This window comes from Camelus ferus, chromosome 30 (genome assembly GCF_009834535.1).
Source record: "Camelus ferus isolate YT-003-E chromosome 30, BCGSAC_Cfer_1.0, whole genome shotgun sequence".
Classification (NCBI taxonomy): domain Eukaryota; kingdom Metazoa; phylum Chordata; class Mammalia; order Artiodactyla; family Camelidae; genus Camelus; species Camelus ferus.
In genome coordinates, this window is record NC_045725.1 from 21,810,636 (window position 1) to 21,832,555 (window position 21,920).

Consider the following 21,920-nt stretch of genomic DNA (forward strand, 5'->3'; position numbering starts at 1 on the left):
AGACAGTGAGATTATAAGCTAATGATACTGAGTCTGTAAGTATGAAAAATCATTTCTCTGTGTTTCTCTCGGATTGTTTGAAATGATGTGAATGTGGTTCTGGCTGCCCCAACGGCTTCGCCGGTGACACGCACAGAATGTTTCCTCTCTTCTTCCTTAATGTTCTCAGAAGAAGCCTTTTCTCTTAACCTCTGGGTAATGGCTGCCTCTTCTCTAATTCAGGTGTTTCTCTCTCCCTCTTTCTCTCTTTTTTTTTTAGAATAACTGCTCCAAACTTAGTTACTGTGAGTGACAACCCCACAGTCCTTTGTGTCTTTCCAACATCGTTAACGAGTTCCCTTTACTTCCCTTCTCAGTCTGTTTCCCTGAAGCTCAAACAAGAATTACAAAGAAGTTCCAATAAACTGAAAACTTGATAGGACTCAGATCCCATCTGCTCTGTTAACTGAAAGCGAACACAGATTGGCTCTTGGAACGTACTGTTGTCAATACGGACGTCCCCGTTTGTGTTCCGCCTGATTCACTCAACGTCACAAGTGTGTTGCTAATCATTGCTTTTTGGGTGCCTGTGATGCACGTAGCATGAGGCTTTTGACACAGTATTCACTGTTTGCAAAATGTACGAATAGATCAAAACCAAGTTGGTGGAGGAAACGTGGTGGCTTTTCATAGCTTTCTTTCATCTCATTTAATGATATAACTGCCAGTTCTGCTTTATCAGTGATTGTGCTAAAACGACAATTTGTTGATATGTAGAAAATCATTTTTTTCTTGTTATGACAGATTAATTTTAAAACTTCCCTCCCTTTGATTAAAAAAAGAAAAGAGCAAAACCAAACAACTAGTTCTAAGAACTGCCTTGTCCCTTCCCCAGGCCTGTGCGTCACTCTGGGAACTTGCATTCTTTCTGTTTTATTTTGTTGCTGTTGTTTTTTGGCCAAATGATCTTTTGCACCAAATCTTTCACAGTTTCCTGAGATACTTACTGTGCTGTAGACCATTGGGGCTGAAGGGAAGTCTGTCTGATTAGCTCATTTCTCATCTGAGGAACTGTTTCTGCTCCTTTCACCTACAATAACTGTTGCCCCAGGACATTGCTCCCTCCTTCTCTCCTGTGAAAGCTCCTCTTCCAGCTCCAGGTGCTGAGCCTTCCAGCCCTGATGTCCAGATCACCTTTGGCCCCTGCAACCTGAGCAGGATATCTTTTGAAGATTCCGACCTTGGCTCTCACACCAGCTGCTGCCACTCTCCTGGGGCCATACCCTACATCTCTGGGTTTTCATCCTTACCTAGGCCCCTGCGTCATCTTAAGGGTCTTTGATATCCCTGGGGATGGGCTAATGCACTGGCCTCGTCATTTCTCACTGAAGTAAATTTAATAGTATTTCTCTTTAAACCAAGCCACTGCTTCTGTTGAAGTGGCTGGACCTCTAAGCTCTTAAATTCTGCAGTCTTCTCTCTCTGCTTCATTTTTCTCTTGTCTACACCTTCTCCTTCCAGTGGTCTCAGTGGGACAGAGGTACCAGAAACACCTGGGAGGCCTCCTAAGGGCCAGAATAGTGGGGGATGTAAAGGGGAGGTGTGACACTCATATGCATCCATATGTTGGAAAGGTACCCAGGCCATCCGGACATCCCTTCCTGCCCTCAGCCTGGTCCCTTGGCCCCCCTGGATTTTCCCTGTCTGGCAGTGGTGTTCTGGCCTCACATCTACAGTATTCAGCCTGTAGTCCTTTATCAGCTGCTGCCACAGTGCCTTTGCACCCACTGCACTCTTTTATCTCTGACCCACTGACCTTTCCTGGAGGGCCTTGCTGTGGTGTTCTTTCTGCTCCTCGCTGCAGAAAATTGCTGACAAATGTCACCAAGCTAAGTTGTGTATCTTTATGACAAGTTCACGCTGCTAACTTTGGCTGGAATTCTGTTTGCAGTCCTGCTGCCCTACCATCATTACTTCCCAAGTTCAGTCCTCTTAGCCTTTGGTTTGGCCCCGTGGTTCTCAATTCTGGCTGCATGTTAGAGTTACCTGGGAGAGGTTTGAAACTTTACCAATGCCCAGAGATCCCGATTTCCTTGGTCTAGGGCAGGCAGGCCTGGGCATTGATGGCTGAGTTTAAAAGCTACACAGGTGGTTGTAAGAAGCAGCCACTGTTGAGAACCAAGGTCTGTTCTTCTCTGCTCCCTTAATCACACTTGACAGCAAATTGTCAGCTGCTGTGTCATCAAACATCTGACAGCCTTCCTTAATCCATCTTGGATTAAGTATAGACCTTCTGTCTATACTTCTCTGGATCTGACCCTCACCTGCTCTTTTTAGGACCCAGGCCTGCATTGGCCAAGTTAGATAACCCAAATATAAATGTCAAAATTTTGTGAAAGCCAGACAGCAAGGGCAGAGAGGGGCTGAGGCTGGGATGAGGTTCACATTGAGAAGTAAAGAGAGTGCCATCCAGTCTGCTGGCTGAGGGTTGTGGTTAGAGCAGGTACAGATCAGGCAGACCTCAGTTTGAATTCTGGCTCTGCTGCTTGCTGGCCAGCTGTGTTTTCCCTCCTTCTCTAAGGAAGTTCATTACACCATAGTCCCTCCTTACTTTACGCCTGTGGGATACACTCCAAGACCCCCGTGGTTGCCTGAAACCGTGGGTAATACCAGACCCTATACAGTTGACCCTTGAATGATGCAGAGGTCAGGGTGCCGACCTCCTGGGCAGTCAGAAACCCACAAATAATTTATAGTCTCCCCTCTGTATCCATGGTTCCTCTGTATCTGCGGATTCAACCAACCACAAATCAGGCAGAACTGCAGTATTTACTGTTGAAAAAAAATGTGTGTTGAAGTGAACCCGTACAGTTTAAACCTGTGTTCAAGAGACAACTGTATACACTGTTTTTTCTCTATGCATATATACCTATGATATGCGTACCTATGACGTTTAATTTATAAATTAGGCACAGTAAGAGGTTAACAACAGTAAGTAATAATAAAAAAACTATTATAACAGTGTATTGTCATAAAAGTTACGTGAATGTGGTTTCTCTCCCAAATTATCTTGCTGTACTGGGCTCACCCGTCTTGTGATGGGGCCAGATGATAAAATGCCTAAGGGGTGAGATGAAGTGAGTGACTGACGTAGGCGTTGTGATGTGTTAGGCAACCGTTGACCTTCTGACCGCACTTCAGAAGGAGGAGCCTCTGCTTGGGGTGATCCTGGATCCCGGAGCCACGGCGATGTCCATGTTGGTGGTTGGACGCCAGGAGCAGACGATGTTGACGGTGGGGGATCCCAGGTGGGGTGGCACAAGACTTCACGCTCCTCCGAGTGGCACACAGTTTAAAACCTATGAATTGTTTACTTCTGGAATTTTCCCTCTCGTATTTTCGGACCTCGGTTGACTCCAGGTAACTGAAACAGCCAAAAGCGAAATGCAGGTGGGGGGGTGGGGTGGGGGCTTCTGTAGTTACCGCATCAGATTTTGTGAGTGTGGAATTTGGTAACTGCATAAACCATGAGGCCCGGCTCCATAGTGAGTGCTCAGCAAATGTTCGCCCTTGGAAAAAAATGTTTCTTACTATCTTAAATTTCGGGACCATTTTCCTCAGTCCAGCAGATGTAGCATTTTATTTACCCCCCTGTTGAATCCCTTTGTGCTTGGGTGACCATTACCATATTCTGCTTGTGCTGTTTTAATAAACTGCAGGTAATTTGAAGATAAGGATTAGGTGGGGCTTTGGTGTTTTTATTCCCTAATTGAGCAATTACTGTTTTTCATCAAGAGATGAATATATCAATCAACATTTGTTAAAATATAATTTAACCTAAGAAAGGCATGCTGCTTCAGGTACACGATCTGTTTCCCCACCGTCCCCCCCACCTTTTTTGGTGGGGGTTAGTGGGTGGGAGAGAAGGGAGGTGGGAAGGATATTGGACAAGTCAGGAGTTGGTGACTGAACACTAAATGTGAATGTTTTAGTACAAGACGAAACAGAGTTTCCGTGTATTAGGATCTGGGGTGAGAGTTGGGTGTTTTAATTTTGCCCCTGTTATTTGAGCAGATGACTTTTGTTTGGCACCTTATTTTCCTTTGGGAAAAAGCACAGAATTTGAGGTGATGGATTTTAGGTCCTCGCTGAAGGCTGCCATTTGGGGAGTCTCTCTGTATATACTTTGCTGTTTCCTAAGGTTTTGTTTATGTGATACATTTTCTATCTGTGGACTGTATCTTCACATTTTTAATGTGTGTTAAAGTTATACAAATAATATGTGAATGCACTCTGAAAAATACTCAAACACAGCATATAGGCTAAAAAGTGAGAGTGGGCCTTTTAATATAGTTGCCCCACCCCCATTCCCCATCTTTTTTGCCAGCGATGAGCCACTGTTAACCAGTCTGGTGTAAAGCCTTTGAGACCTTTCTGTGTACAGATCTAGACATATGGCCTCCCTGTATTGTTACAGTATTCCATCTTCAAAATTGAACTAAGTGATTTATGAAATTTGGGAGGAATTTCAACCAGTGTCTGCTCCCGCTTAGAGCTTGGTTTGATTAAAAATTAGTGCTGGGTAGTTGCTTAAGTCTCTGGGCTGTGTCGCCCTCTAGTGGTGGCTGACTTTGGTACGAAGGGCTGGCGTGGAAGTGATGGTTATGTTCCAACAAGCTGATGACAGCTGTGGTCAGCTGCTGACAGGTGTCTAAGATGTACTTTAGTGACCTCTGGAGTTGCCATCGCCTTTATACCTCTGGTGTGCCCTTTGTAAGAGACTTGAAATTTGCTTCAACTTTTCAAACGAGGCGTGCTGAGGTACCACTGAATTAGGAGGCTCTACCTGATTCATTGTTCACCACCAGACCGGTTTCAAAGTGGTTGCCCTCCCATTACAATACTTGCACCAGCTATGCCTCTGTGTCCCCCTGTTGCCCTTCGAGTCCTCTGTCATGGGCAGAGTCCCCACATTCTCTGCCTCCTGAATGTTTCATCACCTCTCTGCTCTCATGAAAACCTGGCTGGTCTTCCCTCGAGGACACTGCTTCCCTGACGGTCTCTTCAAGCAATAATATTTACCTGTTGATATTTCTAGCTCACCAATCCTTCCCCCGTCTTTTAAACCTCAGCTCCTCTTGAGATGTGGTCCATCAGCTATAACTCTCCTTCCCCTCCCCCTGTTCTGTCATTGTCTCCTGGTCCCTGGACCCCGTTTATCTCACAGTCTTTGCTCACCTTTGTATGAGACCTCAGTGTGCACAGTGACAGTCCACCCAGCTGGCCAGCTGGCCCCTCAGTTCTTGACCTCCTCGGCCCCGCTGACCTTTCTGCACCTCATTTTATCCACTTTCTTTGGATCTTCTTGTCCTGATTAACCTCTAGAATCGTGATTTAAAGCATCCTGCTTCCTGAACTTCCACGCCCATCCTTCCTACGTGAGACTCGCACTTTAAAATTCAGAGCTCTGCCAGTCTGTGGACCCTCTCTCCTTTTCACTGTCCGTCACTCTCCTCGTGCCCTAAGATGGCAGCCTAGACTTCCCTCCTGCAAACAACCAAACCACGTGGATCTTCCTATTGCGTTGGACTCCCTGATGAGACCCCAGCCAACCCCGGGTAGGCTCCCCACCCTGGTTAGACTTGTTTTTCCAACTAGTCCAAGACTGTGTCACCCGGACTCTCATCACATTTGTGACCACCCACCTCCAGTGGGCATCTGTCGGGCGTCTCAGTACACTTTTGGGTAATTTGACCAGTTGCAAGAAAACTGTGACACCTTCTGATCTGTCATCAGTTGTCCCACACCTTCCTCCTCTTCTACGCTGTTGACTCTTCTTCTTGTTTCATTGTGAAAAAGAAGCTGTTCGGTCAGGTTGTCTCATCTCCTGACCACCAGCTCCATCTTACTGCTGCCCTGTCACCTCTGAGAGCTTGAGCGCAGGCCTGATCTTGTCAGAGGCTCCTCCTCTCCCCACAAGGAACCTTCTCTCGCCTTCTCAAGGATGTCTCTCTCGCAGGCCACTCTTTTTGCCCCTGGATTATTTATTTCTTCCTTTCTCCTGGATTCTCCCAGTGACATAAAAACAGGCCTTATATAACATTTCTCGTTGAAAATTTCCTTAAAAATCCTATGTCCCTCTCCAGCCATTGCCCTATGGTGCTTCCCTTGATAGTCAGTAACCTTGAGGAGAATATATGCTACTCTCCCCACCGTCTACTTTCTCACCTTTTTTCAAGCTTATAACTGTGTCTGCTTCTACTTCTGTGGCTCAGGTGTCCAGTGGTCATTACTGAGAGTTCTAGAGGCTGTTCCCTGGGTGGGACACCAGCCGTCGGGGCCCCCTGCAGCATTGGGGCCAGCCTGCCCGTGTGTGGCCCGCCCCCGTCTTCCTCGGCCTTCAGCTGTATTGCAGCAGCTGACTCTCCCCCTTGAAAGCCTTTCTTGTCCCCCCCGCGTTGTCCGTTGGGCTGTTCTTGCCTCGCCTTTCGCAGCATTCCCTGTCAGCCTCCCTGTCGTTCCTCCTTTGCTTCTGGTTCTCTGGACGTTGCAGACCCCGGGTTGGCGCCCCCTCTGTCATCCTCCTGTACTCCGCCCCGTGATGTTTCATGCAGTCCAAAGCTCTGAGCACTCCCTGTATGCTGATAGGTCTCAAATCGTATGGCCAGCCTGGACCCCTCACCTCAGAACTCACAGTTAGAGAGCCAGCTCCCTACCTGACATGTCCCCTTGGTGACCAGTAAGAGTCTCAGACGTAACCTGGCCAAAGGAGGACTACTTCCATCCCCCCCCAGATCTCCCCACTTCCCACCCCAGGTCGTGCCCACTGTCTCTTACCCAGTTTTTCAGTTAAAAACCAGGTTTACCGTCTTCCTTCATATTTCTCATTTGACAGTGGTAATCACGAGACACTTACTGAGGGCTTCCTGCGTGTCAGGCACTATTCTGAGCATTTGGAAAAGCATGTCTTTAGACATGTTAATAACCCACTTTGCAGACGAGGAAGCTCAGACACAGAGAAGTTAAGTCATTTGTCCGTAGCCACAGATTTCCTAAGTGCTGGAATTGAGATTCAGGTCCAAGCAATGTGATTCTAAATCTGGGCTCTTAACAAGGACGCTGTCCTCCGGCAGGAAGGGTGGCCAGCTGAGCCCTGTCTCCAGCCTGGACTCCCCGCCTCCTTCCCCGTCTTCCCCCACCTCCTGTCCCGAGTGATGTCTCCAGAGTAGAAACAAGATCACGTCACTTCCCCAGTGGCCCGTCACACTTGGGTCAAGAGCCCAGGCCTGGCTCTAAGCCCCGAGTCCCCAGCCCAGCCTCTCCACTCTCTGCTCTGCCCTAGTGCTGCCAAGAAAAGCTAACGTGAGTCATGAACACGCGCCTAGTAGACCCACCACAAAGTAGACAACACGACACGTTTTCATGTTTTAGTGACCCATTGCATAAAAAATAGCATTTCAACGTGGAATCAGTACTCACACACACACAAAATTAATGTAATCTTTTACACACTTTTCTTTCCATACTGGGTGTTTGGAAGCTGGCGGGTGCTGGACCTGGAGCACGTCTGGACTCGGGCCAGCCCTGTTTCAGGTGAGGAGTGGCCACTTGGGGCCACCCCGCTGCAGAGGGCTCCCCACCCCTTCTGCCCGCAGGCCCGCCAGGCCAGTCCTGGCCCCAGGGCCTTGGCGCCCGCTGTTCCTCTTGCTCAGAACACTCTTCGCACAGATCTTCACGACCTGCTCCCTTTAGCCGGAGAAGGTCTAGTGCTTGGAGAGGTCCTTCCCCGAAAACTGCCAGCTTTTCCCTGGAGTCATTCCGTCCTTTTTAGGCTTCCGCGGAGCGCTCACCCAGCCTGAAATGAGCTTATCTCCTTGTGAAGAGGGCCCCTGTGGCCCCCCTCGGGAATGTCGGCTCCCTGAGGGCACTCGCTCAGCCTACCCCAGCCCCTTAGGGTGGGTCCTCCCTCCCTGTTGACTGTGTTTCTGCCCCTGTCCCTTCCCAGCTGGGTGAGACCTGGGTGGCTCCTGCTCTTCTACTGACACTGTGGTTCTCGGGTAACACCACGGGTTCTGGCCCATCCTCTGCCACCTCCTGGGGACTAGAGCGGGCCCCGCTGACCAGGAGGCACTAGCCACGAGGCTGCTCAAGTTAAGATTCAAACCAAATAAAACTTAGGACTAATGCCTTGGTTGGCATTAGTCACATTTCAGACACTCAGTAGCTACATGTGGCTGGTAGGAGAACACCCCCACCCACCTAGAAAGTTCTACTGGGCAGAGCTGTTGTGTGTTTTTTTTTTTTTCCAACTTAAATTTGGGAGGGGGGAGTAATTAGCTTTATTAATTTTTTAGGCCGGGAGGAGGTAATTAGGCCTGTTTATTTATTTATTTAATGAAAGTACCGAGGATTGAACCCAGGACCTCACGTGTGCTGAGCGTGCGCGCTACCACTGAGCTATACCCTCCCCCCATCATGGTTTGAAGTCCAGTTATTTGGCTGCTTGAAGGTTTAGGATAGGATACTTTTTCCCATCATGATTTGTTTATTCATTTCAACATCCCTAGTTGTGGTTGGTTGTCAAATTCTTATCCCAGGGAACTTCATGGGGGAACGAACCCTAACTCTGAAATGGTTTGGATGAGAATGTCTAGCTGTCTCTGAGTAAATAGGACTGACAGGGATCTGGATGACGAGTCCAAAATGGTAGATTCCGTTTTGAGTCCTCACATGGGACATTCCATCATGTAAACAACAGAATGCCGCCCTGAGCCACGTTGCCGCGCCCTCCTCCACAGGCTACCCTTATTTTTGTTCTGTCATATGACCGCTTGACTGAGAATTGGCGCCAGAGACCTGGCCTGGCCTTTCTAGGTTTTGCAGGCAGGTGAGGCTCCGTCCATAGTCCTTGCTGTTACCATTGTGTCGTGTTGGGATTCAGGGGATTAAAAACCTCCCGAGCATATCAGTGCCCTGTAGTTGAGCGGCCCATCGAGATGCCCGGAGCGCAAGATGCAGTTCCTCTTGTCTCTCCTGGATGCTGAGGGCAGAGATGCTTTTGTCTTTCCTGGGTGAGTTTGGCCTTTGGTTGGCTGAGCGTTCTCACTGTACTCGGTTAATGATTTCCCACCTACAATAACCTGCTCAGCTGCGGACGTCCGATACAGTGTGGTTAGTTCCAAGCTGTGAGGCGCCTGTCATGCATGTATAAGGTTTCTCTTATTAAAAGAGAGGGTTTGGCAGCAGGTAAGATTTTTCTGGCATGTGTTTTCCAAATAGTTAAAAAAAAAATCCAGATGCCACGTGTGAGATTAAAACAAAAAACAGCCTTGTGCTTTATCGCCTCATTGAACACATGTTCATGTTGTTGGCCCAGCCCAGGTTGCTGATGGAGAGTGTCCTGAGAAGGTTGTCTGGACAGTTGTTGTGCTTCAGGACACAAAGTCTAACCGAGAAGTTCATGACCGTCCTTGGCCGCAGCTCCTCCGCTTTCTTGGGTCTTATCAGTGCCCAGTTTATCAACTGGGAGGGGAACAGGATGGTGGATTCAGGAATCACAGTGTCCTCCACATTTGGTCTCCATCTGTGTCTGTATTGCCCTGAAATGTGAGGTTAGCTCTGGGCGTGATGTCCTGGGATCAGATAAAAGAATGGAAACACATAGTTCATCCAGCTCATCCTTCTGCTTGGTCATCGTCTGCCCTGCCATTCTAGAAGCTTCTCCATTCAAATATGGGACCACAGTTGGTTTCTGTTTTCTTTTCCGGCCCATCTTAGTTGGAGGAATTAAGTAGTAGAGTTCTAAAAACTCTTGCTGCTGGAGGGGTTCTGCAGATGATTTCATTCGTGTGTGTGTGTGTGTGTGTGTGTGTGTGTGTGTATGTGTGTGTGTTCTTAATAGAAATCCTGGAAGATGTGTCACAGACCAGCCCACGTGTGGATCGTGTAACCCGGACAGTCTGGGATTCATTCCATGCATCCAGTGGCTTCATCGTGATTTGCTTGGCTGACTGTTGGCAGAACTGCTGACAGCGGAGCGCACGGCCGGATGCTTTTCGCCAGTTCTTTGAACTTTTGTTGCGTGTCATTTCACATACAGATGCTTCTTGGACTCCGTATGTCGAGGTGTACTTGGAAAGTTCTGGGACGAGCAATTTAGAATTTTGAACCAGTGTCTCAAATTTGATTATGTCATTTGAGACACGTTCTTGTGTAAATATATTCTGAAAAGGTGAGTGAAAGCAGCCACTGTCAGTTCTGAAACAGGCCCCCTTCTTCCTGCCAGCGGAACCCTGCATTGGCTCTGCTTCCTTTTCTGGCTCCTCATTTCTGGAACAGAAGAATTAAGCCAAAAGGACTCAAAAAGCACCAGGTTGACCAGAGGAGATGGAAACCGTGGGGTCAGGGCAGGCCAAGTCCCCTATGGTCTCTTCTCCCTCTGCTCGGTGTTCTGAGCCTTTTAGCCTTAACCCCACTCCAATGACCTCACTACTTAGTTTCTTTCTGTTTTGCCATCCACTTGGAAGGGGTTTAGGAAGGAAGACCTATAGAACTTCCTTAGGATGAATTAAATGAGGCAGCCACACAGGAGTGGGTCCAAGGGATGGTGTATGTGAACAGTTAGATTGTTTTGCAGATGTGAGTTGACTCTCGCACGCGTGGAACTGTGACGGGGTGAGCAGGTTCCTGTTTGGTTGCTGCACACCAAAGGGCACTTGAGTAACTTAGGGGCTTTACTTCTGAGCCGTCAGCAGTCAGGTCCGGTAGTGGTAAGGTTGCCCCGTCCGGAATGCTCCCATCAAGTTGGTTCATCTAGCATGTACCCCCCAGGTTCCTCATCCGCAAGGTGGTGGCACAGTAACGTGACAGACTTGTGACATTTAAGGAGTTAGTAAACATATGGAGCTTGGCATATGGCCAGTCCTAAGGTGATCCCAGGTTCCTGCCTCTCTGAGCACTGAGGGCCCTGGAGCTTTGAGAGCTTTGAGCTGGTGGTGGTACTCTGGTTTGGGGGTTTTGTTTTGATTTATTTGTCTCTTGAAAGTGATGAGAGTACCTGTGACTTGCTTTTGAGTACAAGCTTTTGTTTGAACAATGACAAAGTGAGAGGTAGTCCGTGAAAAGTGATGGGAATAGATGTGGTGGCTGGAGATTTGAGATGCTTAATGGATCGAGAGATCAGACAAATCAAGTAGGAAGTCATTCATCTCAAATAGCTAATGTCTGTCAACTCATTTTTAGGAGATTAATACGTTCATAGTGGCCTTAAAAACCATGGTGTGCATCTCACATCCAGATGGAGGGGCCTCTTTTCTTTGCAAATGTCAGCTATTCAGGGTGCTCTTTGGCTCCGTCCACTCACGTACCCAGCACTTGATACTCAGTGAACGTTTGTCAAGTGAATGTATGGAGGGGACATGAGTGACAGCTGAGAGTTGAGTGACTTTTCTGATTTATGTGGGAGATCCTGGGGCTCTGACCCTAATGGAGTTCATATGGTTTTATATGCTTAAATGTTATCATTTATTTAACATTTTGAAGTCTTGAAGAAAGGGTTAATTAGGAGAATGAGCTCCTGAAGTTTCTGTGCTGACTGTTTTCTTTACTGTAATGTTTGCAGAGCTCATGTTTGCAGAGCTCCGGGGCTTACAAAGGATTTTCTGTAGCCCCACCTGTTGACTCTTGCCCCTGGGGGTAGATGTCACTTCCCTTTTATAGAAGAGGTCAGAGCTCGGAGGAATGTAAAGAAACTTGTTCACTGCTAGTATGCCAGGTTAAGTGGCTGAGAGAGGACTTGAACTCAGATCTCTACTTTGGATCATGTGCTCTTAGCAGTAATGAGTGAGTGTGTGTGTGTGCGCACGCGCGTAAGTTGGGGGGAAAGTATATATATATATTTAGATAAGGAGTTGAGCTCCAAAATTGCGAGTTGATTTTTTTCTCAATATACTGATACTCATGAGGAAGCAAAGGCATCCTTCCCTTTTCATCCACACCAGACTGCCTCATGCGTGCTTCATGGTGATGATTCAGAAGCTAGAATATTCAGCACACACTCTGCTAGTCCGTGTTCTAAGCGCTTTACAAGTCGAACATGAGCTCATTTAATCCTCATAACAAGTGTCGGAGATACGTGTTAATTTTTATCCCCCTTTTGGGGATGAGCTTGTGAGGTAGAGAGGATTGAGCTTCATATTCTTAATATTTCTGTCAGTTGTCACCCAGATCAAGCCAAGCAACCCCACTTCCTAAGTGAAATTTCCGCGTTGCTTTTTAAAATTTTCTTCTGGAACTAGGGTTGCCGTGAGGAGGAGGCTGTGCTCTTTGTATCCTCAGTTTTACTGGAATCACCTGCTTATGCATTTCTGTCTCCTTGATGGGCAGTGAGGACCTTCTGCTTTGTTTACTGACCTTGTTTACAGCCCCCTCTATGATGTCTGTCCAGATGAGCCCTCAAGCCATGTGTGAGGAATGAATGCAATGAAGGAAGGAAGGAAGGAAGGAAAGAAGGGGAGGAGTGCATGTGGCAAATCTACCCAACATCTTGGATCTGCTGTGACTTTGACCTCGTGCTGTCATGTAAGACATTGTCTCATTCAGCGGATGTGCCTCTTTAAACTACAGTTCATGGTCAACATGAGTGTGCACATCTGTTCTGAGAGGCAGGGCTGAGCTGTGTTTTTGGTGCCTTCTTTTTTGGTTTGCTCCCCTGACTGTAAATTCACATGGAGGCCTTCTGACCTTGAACCGAGAGATAAAAATCACCTTCATTTCTGGAAGCTATGTTAGCGCAGACCGTGAAATTCCAACCAGTGATCTCAGGCATCCTGCAAAATCTAACCTTTGGCCTACTTGGCGGCGGCCAACCTCTTTCTAGTAAATCCCCCACTGCTGTTTGGCTTTTCTTGTAGAATTAACACATTTACAGAGTTTTCTTCATTGGTATTCCTGGTGCATGGTTTTGAATGTCCTTCATCCGTCGATTTGTGGGGTTGTTTTGTTTGTCTTCGGGTTGTGCGTTTAACGAGAGAGAAGCCAGAAGGCACCCCAGCTACGGGGAGAATGGAAGCGCGTCTCCTGCAGGGAGACCCCAGGTTACTGGGGCCTGGGGTCATTGCCCAGGTTTCTTGAAGAAGACACTGGATTTTCATTTTGCTCATTGATAGAAATACCCTTGGCGTGGTTGGCCCGGAAGCCGAACGCCTGCTCCCCCTGCTGGCCGAATATGGTAGTCGCTGCATCCACCCGGGAACCAGAGGGAGATAATAAATGTGAACGCGGTTGGAAACCGTTGTCTTAGAGGTAAAGCAATCAGTAATGAGGATCACAGCTCACATGCTGAGGGTGTTCTGTGTGTTTTTATTGTGGACGTTAGGAACAATTTTGGCTCTCTGTGGGACGCGGTTTCCTAACTCAATCAGCTGCCAAGGAAAGTGCTTCAGGGCTGATTGTTCTGTGTGAGCAGAGAAAGTGGGCTCTCAGGTAAGAGCCCAGTCCCGGTGGGGATGATCCTGTCCCGACCAAGCTACTCATGAAGTGGCTTTAATGGCAAAGGGTCTGTGCACTGGATCTTTGATACTTAACCTGGCCCGAGAAACAAGCCGTTCTACTTCGTTTGTGGATAAATTACTGAAGAATGTGGGGAATGAGCACCTTCACCCCATCCCTTCTCCTTGGCTGAGAGGCGGGATTGTGGCACCATGAGGCTGACACAGGGAGATGCCAGAGTCCCTGTAGGACCTCGCTGGCCGTGAGTCACCGTCACCCAGTGTCCGCTCATTCTCTGGATGGTCTTCTCAGTCCTCGGTGCTCTGCCATCAGGCTGCCTGATGTAGCCCTTAAAGCCGAAGTGCCCGTTGGTACCTACATTCACCTCGTACCCTTGGCCATTTAACAGCGCAGACTCAGCTCATGTTACTCTGTTTGAAAGACGAGAGAGGGTTTGCTGCCCGTTTTCTAGGGGTAAGCTGGGAGGAGAGGATTATAGGGTTCCTGACTGCTTCTCCCCCTCTGAGCAGGAGACCCTCAATTACATTTCTCTCAGTCCCCTTGACTATTTATTTTAGGGGATATAATCCTTAATGAACTGAAACTAGTTTGGATGACATGGGGAGAATGGGGCTGATAATACTCAGAGGATAGTCTATTCTATTAATTTTATAATCGAAAAATATATTTAAAGCCATGCCTATTTGTTTGTTTTTTTTTTTTAAATCCAGTACAAATAAACAAATTAGAAAGTGAAACATCCCCTCTGTCTGGTGATTGTTAGGAACAGCTTAACAGGTTGATCGCCCCATCAACCCAAATCCGAGTAATAGTTGTGTTCCCTCAGGGGCCCTGCCAACCAGATATGGGTGACACTTTCCTTTCATCCAGTTATGCAGAATTTATTCCGAATTTATTCTGTGCAGAATTATGATATTCCAGGAAGAAACGTAACTGTAAAGAGGTCGAAAATTAAAAATAAGAAAAGGAAAAAATTTTTAAACAATTCCAATTTTACTGGAAAGACAAACAGATGAATTATAAGCACGTGTATTGTTAGTGCATCACACCGCGGTGAGGTGTGCATTTGGGCCCCGCAGGAAACACACCCAATTCACAGTGGGCGAGCAATGTGTTAAGGGTCCAGGGTGTCTTTTGTTTAAGTTACCTGATAATAAATTCACTGTTCTTTCGGGTTGAGCTGTGTAGATCTGGCTGAGTGGAGTCAGCTGTGTCTGAAGAGCTCAGTTTCAGAACAGCTGTGTCCACACATCTGCTTCCTTGCTAACCTCCAGAAGTGGGGAGCTTATGAAAGCACTGTGGAGTCCTCCACCCCCGCCCAGGAGTGGTGGGTGTCTGCAGCAGAGTGTGGGCTGGAGGGAACGGAGAGGGCTGAGGCTGGCGAGCTTCATGGTAAAGGTCGGGGCTTTGTAGATGGTTAGGGGCCCTGGAGTTGGGGGGTTTCCCAGACGTTGCCATCAGGTTTATGTTTTGGTTCCCTCACCCTGGTTCATCCTTTATTGTCCTGGAAGAGAGCAAGAGCAGAGGCAGAGACACAAGTTAGGAGCCGTCCAGGCCATCCAGGTGAGAGATGTGGGTGGCCTGGACTAGCGTTGGAAGATCCAGGTAGATGGGGCAATGAGGTACCTATAGCTTGGAGGGCTTCTGTCTAGTTAAGAACGTAGCACAGAGTGTGCAGTCCTACAGTGGGTCATGCTGATGAAGTGTGAAGGGTGGAAAGGAGTTGCAAAGACCAAGAAACCTCTCAAGTTGGAGGGACTGAATTTTTTTTTTACTTGATTTACTTGATTACAAATCATAATTCTTAAGCCTTATAAAAAGCCCACTGTTTTCCCCACAAAGGGCCATGAAGAAACACAGTATGTTCCGCTGTCATGTTACAAAAATGCAGATTGGTGCCGCGTGCTGTAAGAATTCCAATCAGATTGGTTTCTTTGTAGAGTAATCAATGGATTCTTTTGTCCATTTCTGAGCCCAGGATTCCTTTCCCCTTCTAGTGGTGTATTTTAAGTGTTTTTTTTCGGAGGAGGAATGCCTTCCTCATGTAATCCATCCATTCCCCACTTTGCAGCGAAGTTCTGATGAATGAGTCCTTTGTGCTGCCCTCGGCCCCGTTCGTGTCTCCGTTGGAGATCGAACAGGTGGACTCGCCTCTGCTCTGAGTCGTCCATTATTTTTCTGAGATTATTGGAGGCCTCAGAGGAAGTGTTCGGGGTTCCATTAGAAATCCTGGTCGCCTGTCAGATTGGCAATCCGTGACTGTGATGAGAGGGCCATGGGGAAGAGCGCGGCCTTTGTCGGCAGACAGACCTGGGTTTGACTGAGACCCAGCTGCCCCATCACGAGCCTTCCTTAGGCTTGTTGTTTCCCCCCCTCCGGCCTTGGTCTCATCCCTTGTCGGAGGAAGACAGTGACACTTTTCTGATGGGCTGGTGGGGAAGACGGTCTTGGCCGGGTGGGCCTCCATGAAGGGCCGGTGGTTTGGTTAATGCTCGTCAGCACGAGGAGGGGGCACCCGCAGATTCGAGATGCTCAGGGTTGTTACCTTACAGGTGACGTCGCAGCGTGTTTAAAAAGCACCTCTTACTGTCTCTCACCCTCAAGGCTAGGCGAGAAAACTAAATTATTCAGGTTAGAAAAAATACGAACTCTTGTGCAGTATTGTCAGAGAGGCAAGTGTAGTTTTGGGGATTTGTGATGAAATAAGTCATCTCGAGTTAGAGAGTAAAATAAAATTCCTTTACTGCATCAGGGATGAGGTGGAAATGAGGCAAAAGATTGCACTTTTCTTGGGAAGAGTCCAGCTACAGTCTTCTTTTTAACCATAGGTGCTTGATCATTTCACTTGACCGTGATTTACTCTGGTTTCCCGATTGTGTGTGCAAGTCATTGACATTCATATGAAGAAGGTCTCTTTCTCCCTTTAGGCTGGTGTTTGGAATATATGTCATGTGACTAGTGTTACGAATACACACGTTTGTATTAATGTGTATCGTTTAGGTTGAGTGTGGCTAATATGAATATTAGAAGAATTTCCGTTGCTTGTCCCCCCATTTCCAAATTTCGAATTAAAAACACGAAATACTCTGAGAACCCATGCCTGTGGTTAGGAAGCCTGGCTGGGCTCTTGCATTGCAAGCTGCCATTTGATGAAGCTCATGAGCGCTGTGAAAACAGTGCTGCCCTGTTTTGTCAAAGCAAAGTGTGAGGCTGTGGTCGTGACAAATTTCAGACAAATGTCATGCCAGCAGGAGCCTGGTTTGTCTTTTTCCTATTACAAAATTTCAAATTGAATTTGAACCACCCATTTAAAAATTCTGATTCTAATGTAATGTTCAGTTTTCAGAAGGAATATCTTGTGTCCTCCTCTCGGTGTTTAGGGAGCTGATGGTGACGGTTCCTCTTTCTTGGGGTAGGCCTGACATATGGGCTCCGGGGTCGTAAACCTCAGAGGATGTCTGAATGGCAGCGTTTAAAACTCGAGCTATTTAAGAGGGAGTTTTGAGGCGCTTCCCTTGTCCTCTGTTTTTAATATGTTTCCCATCACTGGCTCGACCAGGTCTGTGTGTTCAGGAAAAGTTCTCTCCACTACCATTGTAATGCCAGATATTTATGGAACGTGGAGGCCCAGAAGATGAAAACGCTTGAAATGAGAGTTTAATTTCACATCTCCTTGAAAAGGGCAAGCCTCACCTTTCACTGTTTTTCTAATTGCTTTTGACTCCATTGAAGAAGACCCTTTAGCTCAGGTGTTCGATGACTATCAAGCCAACGGTGTGCGGATGCTGCAGGCTCTTTAGAAATGCAGGCTGGAAGAGGGGAGACGGGACTGCATGATTGGGTCAGAGACGCCAAGCGGGCAAAGACCTGGTTAGCGGCCAGGAGACCGGGCTCCCATTTCTGAGTGGGAAATGATACGTGTTGATATTTTCTGTGTACCAGGTCCTGTCTAGCTGCTCTGTGTCCTCTGAACCCTCCCAACAACCAGCCCTTCATGATAAAGGATTATATATCTCTGTTCACTGATAGGGAAATTGAGGCTTAATAACGTGGCCAGTGTAATGGGCCTGAAAAGCACCCCTCCTCTCTCGACCTCACGTTATATCACTTGGCTCAACCTCGTTAGATGCATGCCTGCTGCCTCCTCTCTCAGAAGGGCTGGCATAGTATCTCTTGAACTAGAAATTTCAGTAATTCTGATACTTCTGGAAGAGGGGCAGTTTACTTCCATATTTCTTTCTTATCTGCAGTGATGACAGCAGCCTTGGAACAGGCTCTAAGGATCTCTGCATTACGGTATTTTGCAAACCCAATGCCAGGGGTGATGCAGCGCTGTTAGGGAGTCGGAGCGTGAGTCAGCCGGAGAGAGAGGAAGTGTGGCAGGACACGCGGCACTGCCCCAGGAGCCCCGCTGGGCTGCGCTGGCCGGCGTCCTGCGTTCACGGCCTCACAGGCAGTGACGGACGAAGGCATCACCAGGGAGCAGAATCAGTGGTCCGTATAGAGTGGTCGCAGGGATGGGCTGTGTGGCAGGCAAGCCAGTGGATTCCCACAGCTGTCCAAGGATGGGAGGAGAAAGGGCCCTGGGGCCGGCTCTAGGATTTTGCAGGTGCGGGAGTTAATACCACGAGGCTCTGTGCTGCCGCACCCTTAGGTGAGAAGGGGATTAGCCAGCATTGTGCAGAATTGGCCTTTTCCCCGCAGTCTGATACCAGGCACCTAAAATAGCACTTCAGCTGTTACTAAGCCCACCTTTCCACCTAGAAATACACCAGGCGCTTGAGCTGGTTTTGTTGTTGTTGGAGTTGTGTCTGGGATGGATCTCCTTTGATTTTATTTTCTTGGTGGGGGGCAGAGCAGAAACTTCTGCCCCAAAGATCATTTCATGACTATATATGAGACTATCTTTTTTTTATTTTCCAGTTTAGGCTTCACCACATCTTACTGATCTCTCTGAGGCATGATGGAGTTCAGAGAGGAGGGTAGTTGTGCTATTTTATTTTCAAACTGTTTATTGCATTTTCTGATTATAAAAGTGAACATTCACTGACAAATCAGAAACCATAGGAAAGGATAAAGAAGAAATAAAAATTACCCACCATCTCCCCCGGACTGAAGTAAGAGCAGCCACTGTTCTAGCCCATCTGGACCTCGTTCTCTGCAGACGTGGTTGTGAGACAGGTGCTCTGAGGGTGTGTCTTGGCAGGGCTGTGTCCCCAGCACCTGGCAGCATCCCCGGTATGCAGTAGGAGCCCAGTAACTGCATGTTGAGTCGTACAGGTAGTGCTATCAGTCAGGGTCCCACTGAGGGGACCTAACCCTGGGAACTGCCCACACGTGGGTGGAGGCTGATGAAACAGAAAGGATCACCCTGAGATAATCCACAGGCGATATCTGCAGGAAGCAGGCATCCCCCTGGGGGCTGGGGAAGCCCAGGGAAGAACTAGGGTGGCCTGAACGGACACACCTGACCGGGACAGAAGTCTCTCCCTCTCTGCCCGGCGGAAAGCTGGCTGGCGAGGGAGTCAGGAAATGTAGTTTGCAGAATCCCTACCCCAGGGTCTCAGGGCAGAGAAGGGACGGGTGGGTTTACAGTTGAGAAGACAGTAAACAACCAGTACTGCCTGTCCTTTTAAGGAATTAAATCTGGAATCCAATTCCGCTCTGTTCTGATGAAACTTCCATTTTTACTGTGAATAAGACATCACGGGCACCTTGGGCAGTCAGTAGATACAGCCCTGCATCCTCTTTCTCTGTGGCACAAATTCTGGGGTCAGAGTCCACCTGAGCTACTGCTGAGGGGTGTGACTGGCCAGTTTATTTAGTGATTTAAACAACATTTCCCTCATTTGTGAGATGCACCACGCTGTGAGGAGTAAATGAGCTTATGCCAAAGTATTAGCACTTCACCCTGGAGGCCGGCGGTGCCTGATAATAATGGGAACCGCAGTGACAACTGTTACTCTGACCGATTCACTAATTCAGTTCAGTTATTCCGTTATTACTCATTAGATGATTAATGAATTATTTTTTTTCCCTTGATGAGTATTCATGTAAATACACCTTTGCCCACTTGTCTGGGTCTTTCTGCAAAAAAAATGGGCTGTGTCAAACTCTGCTGTTCAAGGCTGTTATGTATCTTCCCAAAGTGCCTTCTAGACCTTTTGTACTAATTTTTAATCTTCCTTCTGACAGGACCTCTCCCCCTCACACTTGGAGCAGTCCGGTGGTGATATTTTTGTTGTCAGTCTGCTGGGTTGAAAACATATACTCTTGTCTTTTATTTGTATTCTTTTGATTACTGGCGAGTCTGAGAGTGTTTTCTCTAGACTCGCTGGAAACAGCGTTGCTTTGTGATCAAACACCTGAAGCCTGGACCACTCGCTGTCGGGTTCACCAAGATCGATTTTCTCGAACTGTCTCAGTATCCGTTTTCTCCCTGGGCAAACAGGGATCGTAGGGGTAGTGCCTGTCTCACGGGCTCGTGGTGAGAAGTGTTGAATCAGAGCCAGGCTTTGGTACTTAACCTTCCAGTTGACTTTTGAGTTAACCTCTGCTCCTCCTCCGTTGTTGGTCTGTCGATCTCAGAGGGGTGAGCTGGAGGGACCTGAAGGTTGAGGACGGGGCCCTGGGGCAGGGGCCGTCAGAGACAGAGCAGTTCGGAGTGGTGGTGAAGTCCCCCAGCATGGCGGTGGGTGGCTGAGGTAGAAGGTGGGTGGAGGTGCTTGAGGTTCCGGGGACCCCTTATGAACTGAGGGTGCCCGTGGGCCTGGGCCCTGACGTCATTTTGGATCATGCAGGATTTGGGCGGGAGAAGAAGGTGGTGACTCAGGTTCCAGAGTCACCTTTGAGGAGGGGAGAGGTCCACGGGTGTTGGGTAAGGGGTCAGGTGGTCTGTGGACGGTGTGACAAGGAGGGCCCTTCATGACAAGTGGAGGGGCAGGCAGGGGGATGGGGGCTGTGGTGGAAGGTTCCAGGGTAGGCCTCGGCCCTGGCCTCCCCGGGCCTGTCCTTTGTACTGAGCCAAGCTTCTGGCATGAAAAGGAAGTGGTGGGCGCACTTCAGAAAAGGCTGAAGGTGAAGGGTGTCCCAGTGGGCTTGGTGCAGAGGTGGGGGCAGGACGGGGAGTCTGCAGGGTGACAGCGGACACTTGGGGCCCTGTGCTCCTGCCTGGGTGACGGCCCTGTGCCTGACTTAATGCTCTTGAAATCTGTCTTGAAAGTTTTGGACAAAGTGCCCACATTTTCATTTTGCACTGGGCCCTGCAGATGGTGTAACCTTCCAGAGAGGATGTGTGGCGCAGAGGAGGATGGGAGAGTTGACCAGGTGGGTGAGGTGGAGGCAGGGACCCAGGAGGACCCATAGGGAGGCTGGGATTCACTGTCTCAGGATCCACATGGAGCCCCTGTGAGCTTAGGCTGGTGCTGGGGGCCCAAGGACTGGGAGGTTTCTCTTGGTTAGAAGCGGAATGTCCTGCAGAGTGATTGATAGCTTTGACTTAGTCGTTGTCTGTCTCTCTGTATGCTTTTGTGTGTTTTGGTAACTTTTTTTTTTTTTAATTAATTATCTCAAACTTAGAAATAGGCTGAAGGAATGTGGTTGCACTGGCTTTGGTTCTAGAACAGGGCTTCCCTAGGGCGGCTCTGTTGACTGTTGGGCTGAGTAATTCTTTGCTTTCGGGGGCTGGCCTATGCGTTGTGGGACGTTGGCCACCTCCCTGGCCTCCATCCAGTAGATTCCAGGAGCATCTCCTCTCATGGTGACAATCAAGAATGTCTACACATTGCCAAATTCCCATCGTATGGCAGTCACCCTCCAGTTGAGCACGGTTTTAGAAAGACCTGCGTTTCCTTCCGCCTGACCTCTGCCTCTCCCAGCCCCATGACCTTGGACAGGTCACTTCTCTCTCCCCTTAAGCTTCAGCGCTCCTTTCTGTGAGTTACTGTGCTTTGAACGTGCTCGTGTTTGCACAAACAGCACTGAGTGTTAAAATTGTGAATTTCTCCTTGTAAGAGAGATGCCATCACATAATTTGATGGGAATATGGTGATGAGGGAACTGGGCCAGTATGTCATATGTGTACCTGCTAATTCTATGTGGTGGGGTTGATGCCTCTTGCCCTTGATTCAGTTCTTGTTCTTTTCCCAGTTGGGGTTTTGAATGTCCTCTTGATGCCTGTGGCCTCTCTTGGCTCCCCCTCATCTTCTCTGCCAGCAAATCTTAACCATCCTCCCAGGCCCACCTCTCCTGCCAGGTCCCCTTTGCAGGACGGGGCTGCTGCCTGTGGGAGGGGCCAGGCTGAGAATGTGGTTTGTGGGTCAAGCTGTGTGCCCCCCAGCAAAGGGCACAGAACCCAAAGGGTTCATCCTATTTCCCCGCAGAGTCACCCCTCTGAAGACTTTTACTGATGTTATGCCTTATACTAGTGTCTT

General features: G+C 48.3%; 1 protein-coding gene and 1 long non-coding RNA gene across 6 annotated transcripts in view; both read left to right on the forward strand.

The window, feature by feature from the left end:
* Positions 1-21,920, forward strand: part of NEDD4L (NEDD4 like E3 ubiquitin protein ligase) — a 299,160-nt gene that overhangs the window by 55,653 nt on the left and 221,587 nt on the right. The window lies entirely within an intron of this gene.
* On the forward strand, positions 3,310-21,389 carry LOC116660664. Its single transcript, XR_004316246.1, has 3 exons — positions 3,310-3,319; positions 4,388-4,391; positions 20,711-21,389. It is a non-coding gene; the product is annotated as an uncharacterized LOC116660664 (long non-coding RNA).